Source organism: Choloepus didactylus, chromosome 17, assembly GCF_015220235.1.
Source record: "Choloepus didactylus isolate mChoDid1 chromosome 17, mChoDid1.pri, whole genome shotgun sequence".
In the NCBI taxonomy this organism is placed as follows: Eukaryota; Metazoa; Chordata; class Mammalia; order Pilosa; family Megalonychidae; genus Choloepus; species Choloepus didactylus.
This window is the reverse complement of record NC_051323.1, coordinates 64,112,244-64,131,197: the sequence shown is the minus strand read 5'-3', so window position 1 is coordinate 64,131,197 and position 18,954 is coordinate 64,112,244. Positions and strand designations below refer to the sequence as shown.

The 18,954-nt window shown below is 41.3% G+C and overlaps 1 protein-coding gene and 1 pseudogene across 1 annotated transcript in view; both read left to right on the top strand.

The window, feature by feature from the left end:
- Nucleotides 1-18,954, top strand: part of LIMS1 (LIM zinc finger domain containing 1) — a 200,505-nt gene that overhangs the window by 50,176 nt on the left and 131,375 nt on the right. The window lies entirely within an intron of this gene.
- LOC119512340 lies at nucleotides 3,035-6,688 on the top strand (annotated as a pseudogene).

The window sequence follows — 18,954 nt, the reverse complement described above, 5'->3', positions numbered from 1 at the left end:
TGTGTTTGTATTTTGTTTGTATGTGGTGGCATTCATTTGAGATATTTGGATAACAGATGATTCAACATTCTTGATTCTGTAGCCAAAGCCAATTCAAAAGAGTTTGCCAACAGGACAGGAAAAATAGCGAGGAAATGCTAACAGGCATGTGTGCTGTGCACCTACATCAGCAAGCAAAGGGAACCGAGGCCAAGTTGTTCTTTTACACATGGTGGTAGATGAGATATAATGTGAATAGAGGGTCTGAGAATGGAAGAGGCCTAGTCTTGATGTAAATGGAATTTGTATAGCAATGTTAGAGACTTATTAATTATTGGTTTTCCCTAATCATTTTCGTTCTCCTTTTGGTAGAGTTTTGGGATTTATATAAGTGAAAAAAATTTAATCTTTTAACATTGTCACCTTGACTGAATGATGTCCACTAGGTACCAGGTTTTATTTGTTCCTGCAAGGGGGACAGGGGATGCAACAAAACTTTTATTAACAGGTCAGTGGCAGTTATAATTAAACTCAACAAGTATTTTTAAAGTACCTTTTACAGTTGAGTCTTTATGCTGTACACTATAGTGGTTTAAAAGGTAAGGGACAAAGTTCTTGGTCTCAGATAGGGAGAAGTGAAATAAATCCCAGGTTACCTTGATACATGGCATGAAATGGAAAAATGAAAAAAAAGAAAAAAAAAAAAAGAGGTGGTACAGAGTTATCAGGACTCAAAGCACAAGGAGAGCTTCCCTCAGGTAGCAGGATAAGTTCTCTCTTTAAAAGAGATTTATGAACTGTCCCCCAAACAGATACTCATTTCTATTACTGCTTCACATTTCCTGACACAGTTGTTTGATTTATACTCATATTCAAATTCCTTAAGAATGAGTTTGAAACTCCCTGCATGTAAGATGATCTCTCAGAACTGTCAGATCACTGAGCATATTGTTTCATAATCAGTGACCCTTGTCTCCCCCACTGAACTATAAGCTCACTGAAAGTAGCTGAACTGTATCTTATTACTATACCCTGAGTCCTAGCACAGTGCCTGACACATAATAACAATTGGTGCTTGTTGGGACATTGAATTATATCCCCACAAAGACATGTTCAAGTCCTAAGCCCCAGCCCTGTGGGTGTGAACCCATCTGTAATTAGGACTTTTGAAGGTGTTACTGTTAGTTAAGGTGTGGACTCATTTGTGAGTAGGCTCCTCGAAGATCCTGTTTAGATGATGCCAGACTGAACCGGGATGAGCCTTAATCCACATGACTGCAGTCCTTATGAGCAGAACCAGAAGTCAGCAGAAAGCAGAGGAGCAAACACAAGGAGTGATGCCGTGTGAGGGAGAACTGCCAGAAAGCTACAGACTCCAGGAGGGAGCAGGACCTTGATGTTGCACGTCTAGCCTCCAAAACTGGGAGACAATGAATTGCTGTAGCTTAAGCCTTCTGGTTTGTGGTGTTTGTCCTAACAGCCATAGCAAACTAGGGCAGTGTTTGGTACTAGAACGTACCAGTTTCGGTACCACTGCTATTACAAGTACCTAAAAATGTGGACGGGACTTTGAAATTGGTTAATGGGTAGAGACTGTGAGAATTTTGAGGTGCTTGATAGCAAAAAGCAAAGCCTAGATTTCTGTGAGGGGAGCTATAAAGAAAGTTTCTTTTGACTTAGAGAGAATGTATATTGTCTTGAACAGAGTGTTGGTAGAAGTAAGGACTTTAAAGGTGATTCCAGTGAGCTTTAAAAGGAAATGATGAATGTTAAATTGGAAACCCAGAGGAAAAGTGATCTTCTTATAAAGCAGAGAACTTGGCTGAATTGTGTCCTATTGTTGGATTGAGAGTGGAATGTGTAAGCAATGAACTTGGATATTTGGTTGAGGAGATTTCCAAGCAAAGTGTGGAAAACACAGCCACACTATTTCCATTCTTAATAAACAACAAATCTCTATTTCATCTTACTTTATTTTTTAAGTAAGAGAGAAGAAGGTACTTAAGATGTTTTTAAAATATTTATCATTTCTGGAAACTTATAAAGTGTTTTGGCTCAGTAATTAAAAACTAAAAACTTGGTTACTCTGGGAAATAAAATTCTTGACCATCTAGTCTCTCCTTTTACCAAATGACTGTCGAATATTCTTATGAGATTCTGCAGGTTTTGATACTGTAGGGAAGTATATAATAAAATCACCAATTAATTACCCAAAATTAATAATTATGACTCATTTCATCTTCTTTCTTCAGTTAAATTATTTTTAACAGAGCTTATCCTTTGCTTTTGGATATGTAAAAACTTGCTTCATTATATTACTAATCCATAAGTGCAGTCATGTTTTGTATATAGTCTCTTTAAATGTAAGTGCTTTTATTGTGAAGTAGTTTTCAAATGTAACACTTAACAATATATAACTTGGTCATTTTATAAGATCTTGACCATATGGAGTTTTAAATATCTATGACTTCCCCTTCCCTTGTTCTTGGAGATGCCTTTAACCAAAAGGTTAATGCCTTAGCTGAATGCTTTTATAAAAAAATCTTTTTATTTTGAAATACTTTCAAACTTAAAGGACAGTTACAAAAATAATACAAACCCCATACAGAGAGCTCCAACATACCTCTCCCCTACCCATACCCAGACCACCAATTTCAACATTTTGCCACATTTGCCCCTCCCTCCCTCTCTCCCTTCTTTCCTTCCATTTATCTATCTTACAATCCATTTTCTGAACAGTTTAATGTGGGTTATATACATCATGCTTCTTGAACACTTATTAATGCCATGTACATTGCTTAAGAACAAGGATATTCACTTATGTATCCACCTTAAGTGCAGTTACCAAATTCAAGAAATTTAGCATTAATATAAAGGTTATTTTTCATATCTCCCAATAATGTCCTTTTGAGCCTTTTCTCCTCCCTTCCTAGAACCCGTTCATGATAACGTATTGCATTTAATTGTCATTGTCCTTTTAGCTGCTTTTTCTTTTCCATTTTTAAAAAAATTGATTAGCATCTCCAGGGAGTAGAGCCAGGAAAGTTACTGATGGGCACATGGGCAGCCAGATCATGAAAGATCTTTTTCACTTTTTACTGTTACTTTAAGTTTCCTTGGTTGCAAACAACTAGAATTGACATCTGGCAAACATAAACTAAAAATGAATTTCTCAAAAGTTAGTTGAGGTGACTCACAGAGTTGAAGAAAGGGCTGAACATCTGAGTTTATGAGAGGATAAGGAAGCAGGGTCCTGCTAGCAGCTCACCAGAAGAACTTGTGGGATTTCTCTTTTGGGTAGTGCCAGTAGCTGACTTGCTCTACCTGCAGAGGGTAAGACTCTATTCAGATTTCTAGCTTGGGTCAGGTGCCCAAACCAGGACTGATTTCTGTGGCCATGGGATGGGAAAAAGCACTCTTCTAGTCAGTCTGAATAGGTGCCTGTTATGTGGGCAGAAGAGCTAGATCTGTTACCTGAAACAGGGGTGCAGGGAGGTGGGGGCACTGCCTAGAAGTTAGTGTTGGCATCACTTGAAAAAGTCTGGCTCCTTTACCAGGCACCCAGTCTGTAGCTGGAGATGATGCAGAACTCTGGCTCCATCTGCTGGAAAGAAGCAAACCCCCTCTTGCATGTGTGTAAGTGAAAGTGAGCCTTTCTCTATAATCATTGTAAGTCAACCAATATTTATTCAGTATTTACTGAATTTCAGGTAGCACCTTTTAGTCTCTAGGGTAACAAGGTAAAACTTAAGACTTATTCCCTGCCCCCACAGTGCTTAGTCTGAGAGGCTATCTGTTTTCAAGAAAAACATAATTTTTAGTTTAGCTGGTATGCTTTTGCATTCTAAGTTGCCTTTCTAGACCTCTCTTTGGGTGACTTTAAAGTCACTCAATCTTTCCTCCTTTCCTGGTTCTTGGAAGAGCTGCTGGTGGCTCAATCTCTGGCCCGTGTCATCTTCCTCCATCCAGGCTGGCCGAGGCCCTTACAGTTTTAGAAGATGGCGAAGTTCATGACCCTCATGATCCAGGACAACCCCTCAGGCTGGGGTCCCTGTGCAGTTCCCAAGCAGTTTCGGGATATGCCCTACCAACCATTCAGCAAAGGAGATCAGCTGGGAAATGTTGCAGATTGGACGGGTGCCACATACCAGGTTAAGAGGTATACAAATAAGTACTCCTCTCGGTTTGATGGAGGAAGTCAGTATGCTTATTTCCACAAGGAGGATGAAACTAGCTTCCAACTGGTAGGTACAGCATACACACAGAAGACTGTCTACCAGCGAAATTGGATGAGGTTTGTACAGTGGAACCTCCGCAGAGACAAAGATCGACGGATGTTCTAGTTTGCTAATCCTGCTGGAATGCAAAACACCAGAGATGGATTGGCTTTTATAAGAGGGGGTTTATTTGGTTACACAGTTAACAGTCTTAAGGCCACAAAGTGTCCGAGGTAACACATCAACAATCAGGTACCTTCACTGGAGGATGGCCAATGGTGTCCGGAAAACCTCTGTTAGCTAGGAAGGCACGTGGCTGGCATCTGCTCCAAAGTTCTGGTTTCAAAATGGCTTTCTCCCAAGACGTTCCTCGCTAGGCTGCAGTTCCTCAAAAATGTCACTCTTAGTTACACTTGGGATATTTGTCCTCTCTCAGCTTCTCTGGAGCAAGAGTCTGCTTTCAATGACCGTCTTCAAACTGTCTCTCATCTGTAGCTCCTGTGCTTTCTTCAAAGTGTCCCTCTTGGCTGTAGCTCCTCTTCAAAATGTCAGTCTCAGCTGCACTGAGTTCCTTCTGTGTGTCAGCTCATTTATATGGCTCCAGTGATTTAATTTAGACCCACCCTGAATGAGTGGGGCAACATCTCCATGGAAATCATCCAATCAAAGTCATCGTTGGGTGGGGCACATCTCCACAGAAACACTCAAAGAATTATAATCTAATCAGCACTGATAAGTCTGCCCACACAAGATTACATCAGAGATAATGGCATTTGGGGGAATATAATACATTCAAACCTGCACAACTGAACATGCTCCAATTCAACCTGCAGACCCTGCCTAAGAGTGCCAAGCAGAAAGAGAGAGACACATACGATTGCAGGAGAAATTCCAGAAGCAATTTGGAGTGCGACAAAAATGGGACCAAAAATCACAGAAGCCCCGAGACTTTTCAATTGAAGTTCGTAGTGACTGGGAAGTGAAAGAGGAAATGGATTTTCCTCAGTTAATGAAGATGTGCTACTTGGAAGTATCAGAGCCACAGGACATTGAGTGTCGTGGGGCCCTAGAATACTACAATAAGGCCTTTGACCGCATCACCACGAGGAGTGAGAAGTCATGCAGAGCATCAAGTGTATCTTCCACACTGTCACCACCACAGACGACCCAGTCATCCAAAAGCTGGCAGAAACTCAGGGGAATGTGTTTGCCACTGATGCCATTCTGGCCACACTGATGAGCTGTACCAGCTCGGTGTGTTCCTGGGATATCGTCTTCCAGAGAGTTGGGTCCAAGCTCTTCTTTGACAAGAGGGACAACTCTGACTTTGACCTCCTGATAGTGAGTGAGACAGCCAACAAGCCCCCTCAGGAGAAAGGCAATTCCTTCAACTCACCCTGCAACCTAGCCATGGAAGCCACCTACATCAACCACAGCTTCTCCCAGTAGTGCTTGAGAATGAGGAAGGAAAGGTGCAACTTCCCCAGCCTGAACCTGTTTGTGGAGGATGACATGGATAAGAATGAAATTGCCTCTGTTGCCTACTGTTATCGCCATTGGAAGCTTGGTGATGACATTGACCTGATTGTCCATTTTGAACACAATGGTGTAATGACTGGAGCCAATGGAGGAGTATTCTTTATCAACATCAAGACCCTCAACGAGTGGGATTCCAGGCACTGTAATGGCGTTGACTGGTGCCAGAAGCTGGACTCTCAGAGAAATGCCGTCATTGCCACTGAGCTGAAGAACAGTTACAAATTGGCCCACTGGACCTGCTGTGCTTTGCTAGCTGTATCTGAGTACCTCAAGCTTGGGTACGTATCCCAGTACCACATGAAGGACTCCTCACGCCACATGATCCTGGGTACCCAGCAGTTCAAGCCCAATGAGTTTGCCAGCCAGATCAACCTGAGCGTACAGAATGCCTGGGGCATCCTGTGCTGCATCATCAACATCTGCATGAATCCTGAGGAGGGCAAGTACTTCATCCTCAAGGACCCCAACAAGCAGGTCATCCGCATCTACAGTCTGCCCGATGGCACCTTCAGCTCTGATGAGGACGACGAAGAGGAGGAGGAGGAACAGGAGGAAGAAGCTTAAATCAGATAATGACATGAAGTTGGAGATTGAAATTCTACCAAATTTGTTGTCTAATGGGATGTTTGCCTGGCCCTTGGTCTCCAGAGTTTGACAGATGGATAAATTTCAGTCTGTTTAAAAAAAAAAGTCAGTCAGCCAATCTTTGAGCTTCATGTCCCTCGTCTGTAAGATGAGACTGATGGTGCTTCCCCACCAGGCTTCAGTTTCCTTCAACTCTGTTATGCCTCAAGTCTATGCCAGGCATGGGCATGGGGGCATCAGGATGCTGGCGAACCTGGCCCCTCCATCAGGGAGCTTAGAAGAAGTGCATGTAAAGATCCCGGAAATATAAGGAAGAGGCATTGTGGGTGCACAGACAGGGAGTGCTGGATGCAGACGGGAGAGTGGGTTGAAGAGGCATTAGAATGGGTTTTCTGAAAACCTGACTCTCCGTCTGAGTTGTTCAGGATGCTAAGAGTCATCAAGGAGACAGGGAAAGGCCTTCAAGGCAGACAGGTTGGTGTAAGCCACAGCTTTGTGCATTGCTGCTGTGGGGCATTGAGTAGCTGGGAGGGTCTTGAGATTGAGATTGTTTTTTTAAAGTTTAAACTTTTATTTCCAAATACTTTCAAACCTACAGAACAGTTAACACAAATAATACAAACGTCATACCAAGAACTCCAGCACCACTCCTGCCTCCCTAGATACCCAGAGCCACAAGTTTTAACATTTTGCCACATTTGCCATATCATTCTCATATTCTCTCTTCCTTTTTCTTTCCTTTCTTTCTTTCCTTTCCTCCTCTACCCCTTCCCCTTCCTCTTCCCTTTCCCCTCACCCTTCCCCTACTTTCCTTTTCTTTCCTTTCCATCTTGTGAACACTTGGCTGTATGTATCATGCTTCTTGAACACTTAACAGTGCCATGTATACATCCTAAGAACAAGGATATTCATTTATATATCCACCTCAACTGTAGTGACATTGATATAAAGCTTATAATTGATACAATGCTTACAATTTTTTACATAAGTCCCAGTAATGTCCTTTAGAGCCTTCTCCCTCCCTTACTAGATCCTGTCTAGGATGATATATTGCCTTTAATTGTTATTGTCTTTTTAGTTGTTCTTTTCTTTCTATTCTTTTTTTAAATTGTAGGAACATATATACAACATAAACTTTTCCCTCTCAACTCCTCCTAAGTATACCATTCAGTGATATTAATCACATTCACTATGTTGTGATACCCTCACCACCTTTCAATTCTAAAACTTTCCAGTCTCTCCAAACTAAAACCCTATACCTGGTCTTGTGTTAACTCCCCATTCTCCTTGCCCCTGCCGCTAACAACCAGTACTCTAATTTTTGTCTCTATGAGCTTGTATATTCTCTGACATTTTCTTTCTCATTTTATGGGGCTTAAATTAACATCCTAAATCTGTAACAATCTCGTTTGCTTTGATACCAACTTAACTTCAATAGCATATGCAAACTATGTCCCTGTACCCCTCTGTCCCTCCACCTTTATGTAGTTATTCTCTTAAGTTACATGTTTATATGTTATGAGTCCACACTTATTTCTCATTACATTTTATGCATTTGCCTTTTAGATCCCATAGGAAGTAAAAAGTGGAGTTACAAACCAAAGATAGAATAGTACTGTGTTTATATTTGTCTTGTTATTCCCCTCAATGGAGATCTTTATTTCTTCATGTGGCTTTGATCTATTATCTATTATCCTTTCCTTTCAGCCTACAGAACTCTCTTTAGCATCTCTTGTCTGACCAGTCTAGTGGTAACAAACTCCCCTGGCTTTTGTTTATTTAGGAATGTCTTAATCTTAAACTAGAAGGCTTGCTTCCTCCCAAGGATAATAGCCTTCTGGCTGGCCAGCAATCCCTGTTTTTTGATTGTTTGTTTGTTTTGGTGTTCTTGTCACTTGGTGTACCAGTTTGTATATATTATGCCCCCAGAAAAAGCCATGTTCTTTGATGCAATCTTGTGGGGGCAGTCATATTAGTATTGATTAAGTTAGAATATTTGGATTAGATTGTTTCCATGGAGATGCGTGCCACCCAATTGTGGGTGATAACTCTGACTGAATAATTTCCATGGAGGTGTGACCCCACCCATTCAGTGTGGGCCTTGATTAGTTTCCTAGAGCTATATAAGCTCAGACAGGAGTGAGCTTGCTACAGCCAAGAGGGACATTGAAGAATGCATAGGAGCTGAGAGAGGAACTGCAGTTTACAGAGACATTTTGGAGACAGCCTTTGAAAGCAGACGTTTGCTCCCGAGAAGCTAAGAGAAGACAAACGCCCCAAGAGCAACTGAGAGTGACATTCTGAAGAGAAGCTGCAGCCTAGAGAGGAATGCAACCTGGGAGAAAGCCATTTTGAAACCAGTACTACAGAGCAGATGCCAGCCATATACCTTCCCAGCTAACAGGTTTTCCAGATGCCATTGGCCATCCTCCAGTGAAGGTACTGAATTGTTGATGCATTACCTTGGGTACTCTATGGCCTTAAGACTGTAACTGTGTAACCAAATAAACCCCCTTTTATAAAAGCCAATCCATTTCTGGTATTTTGCATCCCAGCAGCATTAGCAAACTGTAACACTTGGTGATGTTGTCGCCTTTCTTTTCTGGTTCCCACTGACTTCCTGCTTCTAGCTCTTCCCCATGGCTTTTTCTTTATAAGCCCTCCAGTAATAGGATTAAGATCCATCAGGATTCAGTCGGCCAGACCTTAACTTAAAATAACATCCTCAAAATGTCCTATTCACACTGGGTATACACCCACAGGAAAGGGATTAACATGTTTTTTCTGGGGTATATAATTCAATCTACCATATAGGTGATTTGAAGATAAGAAGTGAGGAAGTCAAGGATGATTGGGAGATATCAAGCTTGGGTGACTGGGTGGATAATATTACTCTACTGAGAGAGGGTATATCAAGAGGAAGAATTGGTGTAAGTCACGTGGATGAGGAAGTGAGTGGTTTCTTTTAGATATCTTGAGTTTGAGTTGCCTGTTGGGACTTCTAGGTGGAGACATCAGCAGACAGTTTGCTAAATAATTGTCAAGCTCAAGAGAGAGGTCTGGCTGGAGATAGAGATTTGGGAGTTGCTAACCTGTAGGAAGTAGTGGAGCCATGAGAAATGATGATGTCACCAGAGAGAATATGTGCACGAAGAAGAGCAGTGGGGTCAAGGTCAGAATTTGGGGAGTGGCCACATCTAAAAGGCAGGCAGAGGAAGAGGCTCCTACAAAGCAGCCAGTGACGACATGGTCTGGAAGCCGAGGGCACAGAAAATTTCAAGGAGGGGATCATTAAAGATGTCAAATGTAAGTTAAGGGACTGAAAGATATCTCATGGATTTGGTTTTTAAGAGACAAATGCCTCCTTAATAATATATGTGTCCTGAGTACAGTGGGTTGAAGAGTAATGGGGAGTTGAGACTACTCTTTGAAAAGTTTGTCTGAAAAAAGGAGGAGAGAGTGGAATAGTAGCTAGAGAGGGACCAAGGTAGACTCTTTCTAAGGTAGCAGGAACTTGAGTACATCGACAAACTCATGGGTGGAAAAGAGTCAACAGAGAAGAAAGTGAATGTCTGGACCTACGTATATGGATTGGCATTGAGGCTTTCTCTGGGACTGAAGGGCAGTAGTTAAGAGTAAATTTATAGGGGCAAGATGGCAGACTGGTGACCTGTATGTTTTAGTTACTCCTCCAGGAAAGTAGGTAAAAAGCCAGGAACTGCGTGGACTGGACACCACAGAGCAATCTGTCTTTGGGCATACTTCATACAACACTCATGAAAACGTGGAACTGCTGAGATCAGCGAAATCTGTAAGTTTTTGCGGCCAGGGGACCCGCGCCCCTCCCTGCCAGGCTCAGTCCCGGGGGAGGAGGGGCTGTCAGCTCCAGGAAGGAGAAGGGAGAATTGCAGTGGCTGCTCTTATCGGAAACTCATTCTACTGATTCAAACTCCAACCATAGATAGACTGAGACCAGACACCAGAGACTCTGAGAGCAGCCAGCCCAGCAGAGAGGAGACAGGCATAGAAAAAAAACAACACGAAAAACTCCAAAATAAAAGCAGAGGATTTTTGGAGTTTTGGTGAACACAGAAAGGGGAAGGGCGGAGATCAGGCCTTGAGGCGCATATGCAAATCCCAAAGCAAGGCTGATCTCTCTGCCCTGTGCACCTTTCCTTAATGGCCCTGGTTGCTTTGTCTATTAGCATTTCAATAACCCATTAGATCTCTGAGGAGGGCCGTTTTTTTTTTTTTGTTTTTTTTTTTTTTTTAAATCCTTTTTGCTTTTTCTAAAACAATTACTCTAAGAAGCTCAATACAGAAAGCTTCAAAGAATTGAAATTTGGGCACGTCAAGTCAAGAGCAGAACTAAGAGAGCTCTGAGACAAAAGGCAATAATCCAGTGGCTGAGAAAATTCACTAAACAACACAACTTCCCAAGAAAAGGGGGGTGTCCGCTCACAGCCACCATCCTGGTGGACAGGAAACACTCCTGCCCATCGCCAGCCCCATAGCCCAGAGCTGCCCCAGACAACCCAATGTGACGGAAGTGCTTCAAATAACAGGCACACACCACAAAACTGGGCGTGGACATTAGCCTTCCCTGCAACCTCAGCTGAATGTCCCAGAGCTGGGAAGGGGGAGCAGTGTGAATTAACAGAGCCCCATTCAGCCATCATTTGAACAGACTGGGAGCCTCCCAACACAGCCCAGCAGCCCAGAACTGCCCTGGGGGGACGGCACTCACCTGTGACATAGCACAGTCATCCCTCAACAGAGGACCCGGGGTGCACAGCCTGGAAGAGGGGCCCACTTGCAAGTCTCAGGAGCCATACGCCAATACCAAAGACTTGTGGGTCAGTGGCAGAGACAAACTGTGGCAGGACTGAACTGAAGGATTAGACTATTGCAGTAGCTTTAAAACTCTAGGATCATCAGGGAGATTTGATTGTTAGGGCCACCCCCCCCTCCCCGACTGCCCAGAAACACGCCCCACATACAGGGCAGGCAACACCAAATACACACGCAAGCTTGGGACACCAATTGGGCCCCACAAGACTCACTCCCCCACTCACCAAAAAGGCTAAGCAGGGGAGATCTGGCTTGTGGAGAACAGGTGGCTCGTGGACGCCACCTGCTGGTTAGTTAGAGAAAGTGTACTCCACGAAGCTGTAGATCTGATAAATTAGAGATAAGGACTTCAACTGGTCTACAAACCCTAAAAGAACCCTATCAAGGTCAGCAAATGCCACGAGGCCAAAAACAACAGAAAATTATAAAGCATATGAAAAAACCAGACGATATGGATAACCCAAGCCCAAGCACCCAAATCAAAAGACCAGAAGAGACACACCTAGAGCAGCTACTCAAAGAACTAAAGATGAACAATGAGACCATAGTACGGGATATGAAGAAAATCAAGAAGACCCTAGAAGAGCATAAAGAAGACATTGCAAGACTAAATAAAAAAATGGATGATCTTATGGAAATTAAAGAAACTGTTGACCAAATTAAAAAGATTCTGGACACTCATAGTACAAGACTAGAGGAAGTTGAACAACGAATCAGTGACCTGGAAGATGACAGAATGGAAAATGAAAGCATAAAAGAAAGAATGGGGAAAAAAATTGAAAAACTCGAAATGGACCTCAGGGATATGATAGATAATATGAAACGTCCGAATATAAGACTCATTGGTGTCCCAGAAGGGGAAGAAAAGGGTAAAGGTCTAGGAAGAGTATTCAAAGAAATTGTTGGGGAAAACTTCCCAAATCTTCTAAACAACATAAATACACAAATCATAAATGCTCAGCGAACTCCAAATAGAATAAATCCAAAAAAACCCACTCCGAGACATATACTGATCACACTGTCAAACATAGAAGAGAAGGAGCAAGTTCTGAAAGCAGCAAGAGAAAAGCAATTCACCACATACAAAGGAAACAGCATAAGACTAAGTAGTGACTACTCAGCAGCCACCATGGAGGCGAGAAGGCAGTGGCACGATATATTTAAAATTCTGAGTGAGAGGAATTTCCAGCCAAGAATACTTTATCCAGCAAAGCTCTCCTTCAAATTTGAGGGAGAGCTTAAATTTTTCACAGACAAAGAAATGCTGAGAGAATTTGCTAACAAGAGACCTGCCCTACTGGAGATACTAAAGGGAGCCCTACAGACAGAGAAACAAAGACAGGACAGAGAGACTTGGAGAAAGGTTCAGTACTAAAGAGATTCGGTATGGGTACAATAAAGGATATTAATAGAGAGAGGGAAAAATATGGCAAACATAATCCAAAGGATAAGATGGCCGATTCAAGAAATGCCTTCACGGTTTTAATGTTGAATGTAAATGGATTAAACTCCCCAATTAAAAGATATAGATTCGCAGAATGGATCAAAAAAAATGAACCATCAATATGTTGCATACAAGAGACTCATCTTAGACACAGGGACACAAAGAAACTGAAAGTGAAAGGATGGAAAAAAATATTTCATGCAAGCTACAGCCAAAAGAAAGCAGGTGTAGCAATATTAATCTCAGATAAAATAGACTTCAAATGCAGGGATGTTTTGAGAGACAAAGAAGGCCACTATATACTAATAAAAGGGGCAATTCAGCAAGAAGAAATAACAATCGTAAATGTCTATGCACCCAATCAAGGTGCCACAAAATACATGAGAGAAACATTGGCAAAACTAAAGGAAGCAATTGATGTTTCCACAATAATTGTGGGAGACTTCAACACATCACTCTCTCCTATAGATAGATCAACCAGACAGAAGACCAATAAGGAAATTGAAAACCTAAACAATCTGATAAATGAATTAGATTTAACAGACATCTACAGGACATTACATCCCAAATCACCAGGATACACATACTTTTCTAGTGCTCATGGAACTTTCTCCAGAATAGATCATATGCTGGGACATAAAACAAGCCTCAATAAATTTAAAAAGATTGAAATTATTCAAAGCACATTCTCTGACCACAATGGAATACAATTAGAAGTCAATAACCATCAGAGACTTAGAAAATTCACAAATACCTGGAGGTTAAACAACACACTCCTAAACAATCAGTGGGTTAAAGAAGAAATAGCAAGAGAAATTGCTAAATATATAGAGACGAATGAAAATGAGAACACAACATACCAAAACCTATGGGATGCAGCAAAAGCAGTGCTAAGGGGGAAATTTATAGCACTAAACGCATATATTAAAAAGGAAGAAAGAGCCAAAATCAAAGAACTAATGGATCAACTGAAGAAGCTAGAAAATGAACAGCAAACCAATCCTAAACCAAGTAGAAGAAAAGAAATAACAAGGATTAAAGCAGAAATAAATGACATAGAGAACAAAAAAACAATAGAAAGGATAAATATCACCAAAAGTTGGTTCTTTGAGAAGATCAACAAGATTGACAAGCCCCTAGCTAGACTGACAAAATCAAAAAGAGAGAAGACCCATATAAACAAAATAATGAATGAAAAAGGTGACATAACTGCAGATCCTGAAGAAATTAAAAAAATTATAAGAGGATATTATGAACAACTGTATGGCAACAAACTGGATAATGTAGAAGAAATGGACAATTTCCTGGAAACATATGAACAACCTAGACTGACCAGAGAAGAAATAGAAGACCTCAACCAACCCATCACAAGCAAAGAGATCCAATCAGTCATCAAAAATCTTCCCACAAATAAATGCCCAGGGCCAGATGGCTTCACAGGGGAATTCTACCAAACTTTCCAGAAAGAACTGACACCAATCTTACTCAAACTCTTTCAAAACATTGAAAAAAATGGAACACTACCTAACTCATTTTATGAAGCTAACATCAATCTAATACCAAAACCAGGCAAAGATGCTACAAAAAAGGAAAACTACCGGCCAATCTCCCTAATGAATATAGATGCAAAAATCCTCAACAAAATACTTGCAAATCGAATCCAAAGACACATTAAAAAAATCATACACCATGACCAAGTGGGGTTCATTCCAGGCATGCAAGGATGGTTCAACATCAGAAAAACAATCAATGTATTACAACACATTAAAAACTCGAAAGGGAAAAATCAATTGATCATCTCAATAGATGCTGAAAAAGCATTTGACAAAATCCAACATCCCTTTTTGATAAAAACACTTCAAAAGGTAGGAATTGAAGGAAACTTCCTCAACATGATAAAGAGCATATATGAAAAACCCACAGCCAGCATAGTACTCAATGGTGAGAGACTGAAAGCCTTCCCTCTAAGATCAGGAACAAGACAAGGATGCCCGCTGTCACCACTGTTATTCAACATTGTGCTGGAAGTGCTAGCCAGGGCAATCCGGCAAGACAAAGAAATAAAAGGCATCCAAATTGGAAAAGAAGAAGTAAAACTGTCATTGTTTGCAGATGATATGATCTTATATCTAGAAAACCCTGAGAAATCAACGATACACCTACTAGAGCTAATAAACAAATTTAGCAAAGTAGCGGGATACAAGATTAATGCACATAAGTCAGTAATGTTTCTATATGCTAGAAATGAACAAACTGAAGAGACACTCAAGAAAAAGATACCATTTTCAATAGCAACTAAAAAAATCAAGTACCTAGGAATAAACTTAACCAAAGATGTAAAAGACCTATACAAAGAAAACTACATAACTCTACTAAAAGAAATAGAAGGGGACCTTAAAAGATGGAAAAATATTCCATGTTCATGGATAGGAAGGCTAAATGTCATTAAGATGTCAATTCTACCCAAACTCATCTACAGATTCAATGCAATCCCAATCAAAATTCCAACAACCTACTTTGCAGACTTGGAAAAGCTAGTTATCAAATTTATTTGGAAAGGGAAGATGCCTCGAATTGCTAAAGACACTCTAAAAAAGAAAAACGAAGTGGGAGGACTTACACTCCCTGACTTTGAAGCTTATTATAAAGCCACAGTTGCCAAAACAGCATGGTACTGGCACAAAGATAGACATATAGATCAATGGAATCGAATTGAGAATTCAGAGATAGACCCTCAGATCTATGGCCGACTGATCTTTGATAAGGCCCCCAAAGGCACCGAACTGAGCCATAATGATCTTTTCAACAAATGGGGCTGGGAGAGTTGGATATCCATATCCAAAAGAATGAAAGAAGACCCCTACCTCACCCCCTACACAAAAATTAACTCAAAATGGACCAAAGATCTCAATATAAAAGAAAGTACCATAAAACTCCTAGAAGATAATGTAGGAAAACATCTTCAAGACCTTGTATTAGGAGGCCACCTCCTAGACTTTACACCCAAAGCACAAGCAACAAAAGAGAAAATAGATAAATGGGAACTCCTCAAGCTTAGAAGTTTCTGCACCTCAAAGGAATTTCTCAAAAAGGTAAAGAGGCAGCCAACTCAATGGGAAAACATTTTTGGAAACCATGTATCTGACAAAAGACTGATATCTTGCATATACAAAGAAATCCTACAACTCAATGACAATAGTACAGACAGCCCAATTATAAAATGGGCAAAAGATATGAAAAGACAGTTCTCTGAAGAGGAAATACAAATGGCCAAGAAACACATGAAAAAATGTTCAGCTTCACTAGCTATTAGAGAGATGCAAATTAAGACCACAATGAGATACCATCTAACACCGGTTAGAATGGCTGCCATTAAACAAACAGGAAACTACAAATGCTGGAGGGGATGTGGAGAAATTGGAACTCTTATTCATTGTTGGTGGGACTGTATAATGGTTCAGCCACTCTGGAAGTCAGTCTGGCAGTTCCTTAGAAAACTAGATATAGAGCTACCGTTCGATCCAGCGATTGCACTTCTCGGTATATACCCGGAAGATCGGAAAGCAGTGACACAAACAGATATCTGCACGCCAATGTTCATAGCAGCATTATTCACAATTGCCAAGAGATGGAAACAACCCAAATGTCCTTCAACAGATGAGTGGATAAATAAAATGTGGTATATACACACGATGGAATACTACGCGGCAGTAAGAAGGAACGATCTGGTGAAACATATGACAACATGGATGAACCTTGAAGACATAATGCTGAGCGAAATAAGCCAGGCACAAAAAGAGAAATATTATATGCTACCACTAATGTGAACTTTGAAAAATGTAAAACAAATGGTTTATAATGTAGAATGTAGGGGAACTAGCAGTAGAGAGCAATTAAGGAAGGGGGAACAATAATCCAAGAAGAACAGATAAGCTATTTAACGTTCTGGGGATGCCCAGAAATGACTATGGTCTGTTAATTTCTGATGGATGTAGTAGGAACAAGTTCACTGAAATGTTGCTATATTATGTAACTTTCTTGGGGTAAAGTAGGAACATGTTGGAAGTTAAGCAGTTATCTTAGGTTAGTTGTCTTTTTCTTACTCCCTTGCTATGGTCTCTTTGAAATGTTCTTTTATTGTATGTTTGTTTTCTTTTTAACTTTTTTTTTCATACAGTTGATTTGAAAATAGAAGGGAAAGTTAAAAAAAAAAAAAAAAAAAAAGATGTAGTGCCCCCTTGAGGAGCCTGTGGAGAATGCAGGGGTATTCGCCTACCCCACCTCCATGGTTGCTAACATGACCACAGACATAGGGGACTGGTGGTTTGATGGGTTGAGCCCTCTACCATAAGTTTTACCCTTGGGAAGACGGTTGCTGCAAAGGAGAGGCTAGGCCTCCCTGTATTTGTGCCTAAGAGTCTCCTCCTGAATGCCTCTTTGTTGCTCAGATGTGGCCCTCTCTCTCTGGCTAAGCCAACTTGAAAGGTGAAATCACTGCCCTCCCCCCTACGTGGGATCAGACACCCAGGGAAGTGAATCTCCCTGGCAACGTGGAATATGACTCCCGGGGAGGAATGTAGACCCGGCATCGTGGGATGGAGAACATCTTCTTGACCAAAAGGGGGATGTGAAAGGAAATGAAATAAGCTTCAGTGGCAGAGAGATTCCAAAACGAGCCGAGAGATCACTCTGGTGGGCACTCTTACGCACACTTTAGACAACCTTTTTTAGGTTCTAAAGAATTGGGGTAGCTGGTGGTGGATACCTGAAACTATGAAACTACAACCCAGAACCCATGAATCTCGAAGACAGTTGTATAAAAATGTAGCTTATGAGGGGTGACAGTGGGATTGGGAATGCCATAAGGACCAAACTCCACTTTGTCTAGTTTATGGATGGATGTGTAGAAAAGTAGGGGAAGCAAACAAACAGACAAAGGTACCTAGTGTTCTTTTTTACTTCAATTGCTCTTTTTCACTCTAATTATTATTCTTGTTATTTTTGTGTGTGTGCTAATGAAGGTGTCAGGGATTGATTTAGGTGATGAATGTACAACTATGTTATGGTACTGTAAACAATCGAAAGTACAATTTGTTTTGTATGACTGCGTGGTATGTGACTATATCTCAATAAAATGATGATTAAAAAAAAAAAAAAAAAAAAAAAAGAGTAAATTTATAGAGAAACTTCTGAGGAAGGTGGCAGAGTAGGGAGCTCCAGGACTCACTCTTCCTTCAAAACAGCTAGTGGACCAGCAGAAACTGTTTGAAACAACTGTTCTGGGGCTCCAGAGACCAGGAAAGCCCTGTATAGCATCCAGGGAAGAGGTGAACGATGAAGCTGAGAAACTACAGTAAAGGACTGTGAGTAGCTCGCCCCATGGTGGCTGCTGATACCCATCCCCCACTCTTGAGGCAGGCTGCCTTGGGGTCTGGACCTGGTTGGCTGCTGCAGATGGAGAGGGGTGTGGAAGTCTTCTTCCCCAAGAACAGGAGGGAGGGGGCACAGCTGAGCACCGATCACAACTTTTGATCAGTGAATTCAGATCACCAGGTCCCAGGTCTGAGTTGCTATTTCAGCTTGCCCTGGACAATGAGAGTTGCAGCCACTGTTTCAACCCCACCCCCAACGGGGGCGGAGGCACTGGAGGTTTAAAGACACAGTACCTCCTCAGGCCTGCAGGGAATAGTTTGCTGAAGAGCACCAACTGCTGAGCAAGCCAGGAAAGCACAACGTCAGGGATCTGTCAAAAAGGCTTTTGACGTATTTCCTGACTCTCTCCCAAGGGTTCTTTGGATCTGGTCTGTGCCCTCTTCATGGGTCCCTGGCCCTGTTTTGGCTGGGAAATACTGACTTAAGAAGCACTTCTCTGGGATGACACTCCTCCCAGAATTTGCCTTCCAGGCAAAATCAGTTACAGGCAACAAAAGGAGTATGAAAAAACTATAGAGGCAAAACAAAAACAAATGTAACATCAGAACTCTTGGAGAAGGAATGGAGGAAAGGAAGCTTTCTTTTGGGGGTGAAACAATTGCACAAATAGTTCAGTCTTAAAAATTATACTGCTTATCCCAGGCAAAAATCAGATGAAGAAAAGCTGGAAATTTCTGATAACTTAAACATGGGCTAAAGATCTAGAATAAGGTGAACCAAGTGTCAAAGAAGAGCCTTAACACAAACCCAATCAATAAAACCATAGGTAACAGAAAGAAACTGACCATCAGCGTAAACTCATCAGGATAATCAGATGCGTAGACCTCAGCAAAAAATTACAAGCCTTTCTAAGAAACAGGAAGATATGGCTCAGTCAAGAGAATGAATTAAAATTTCAGAGAAGAC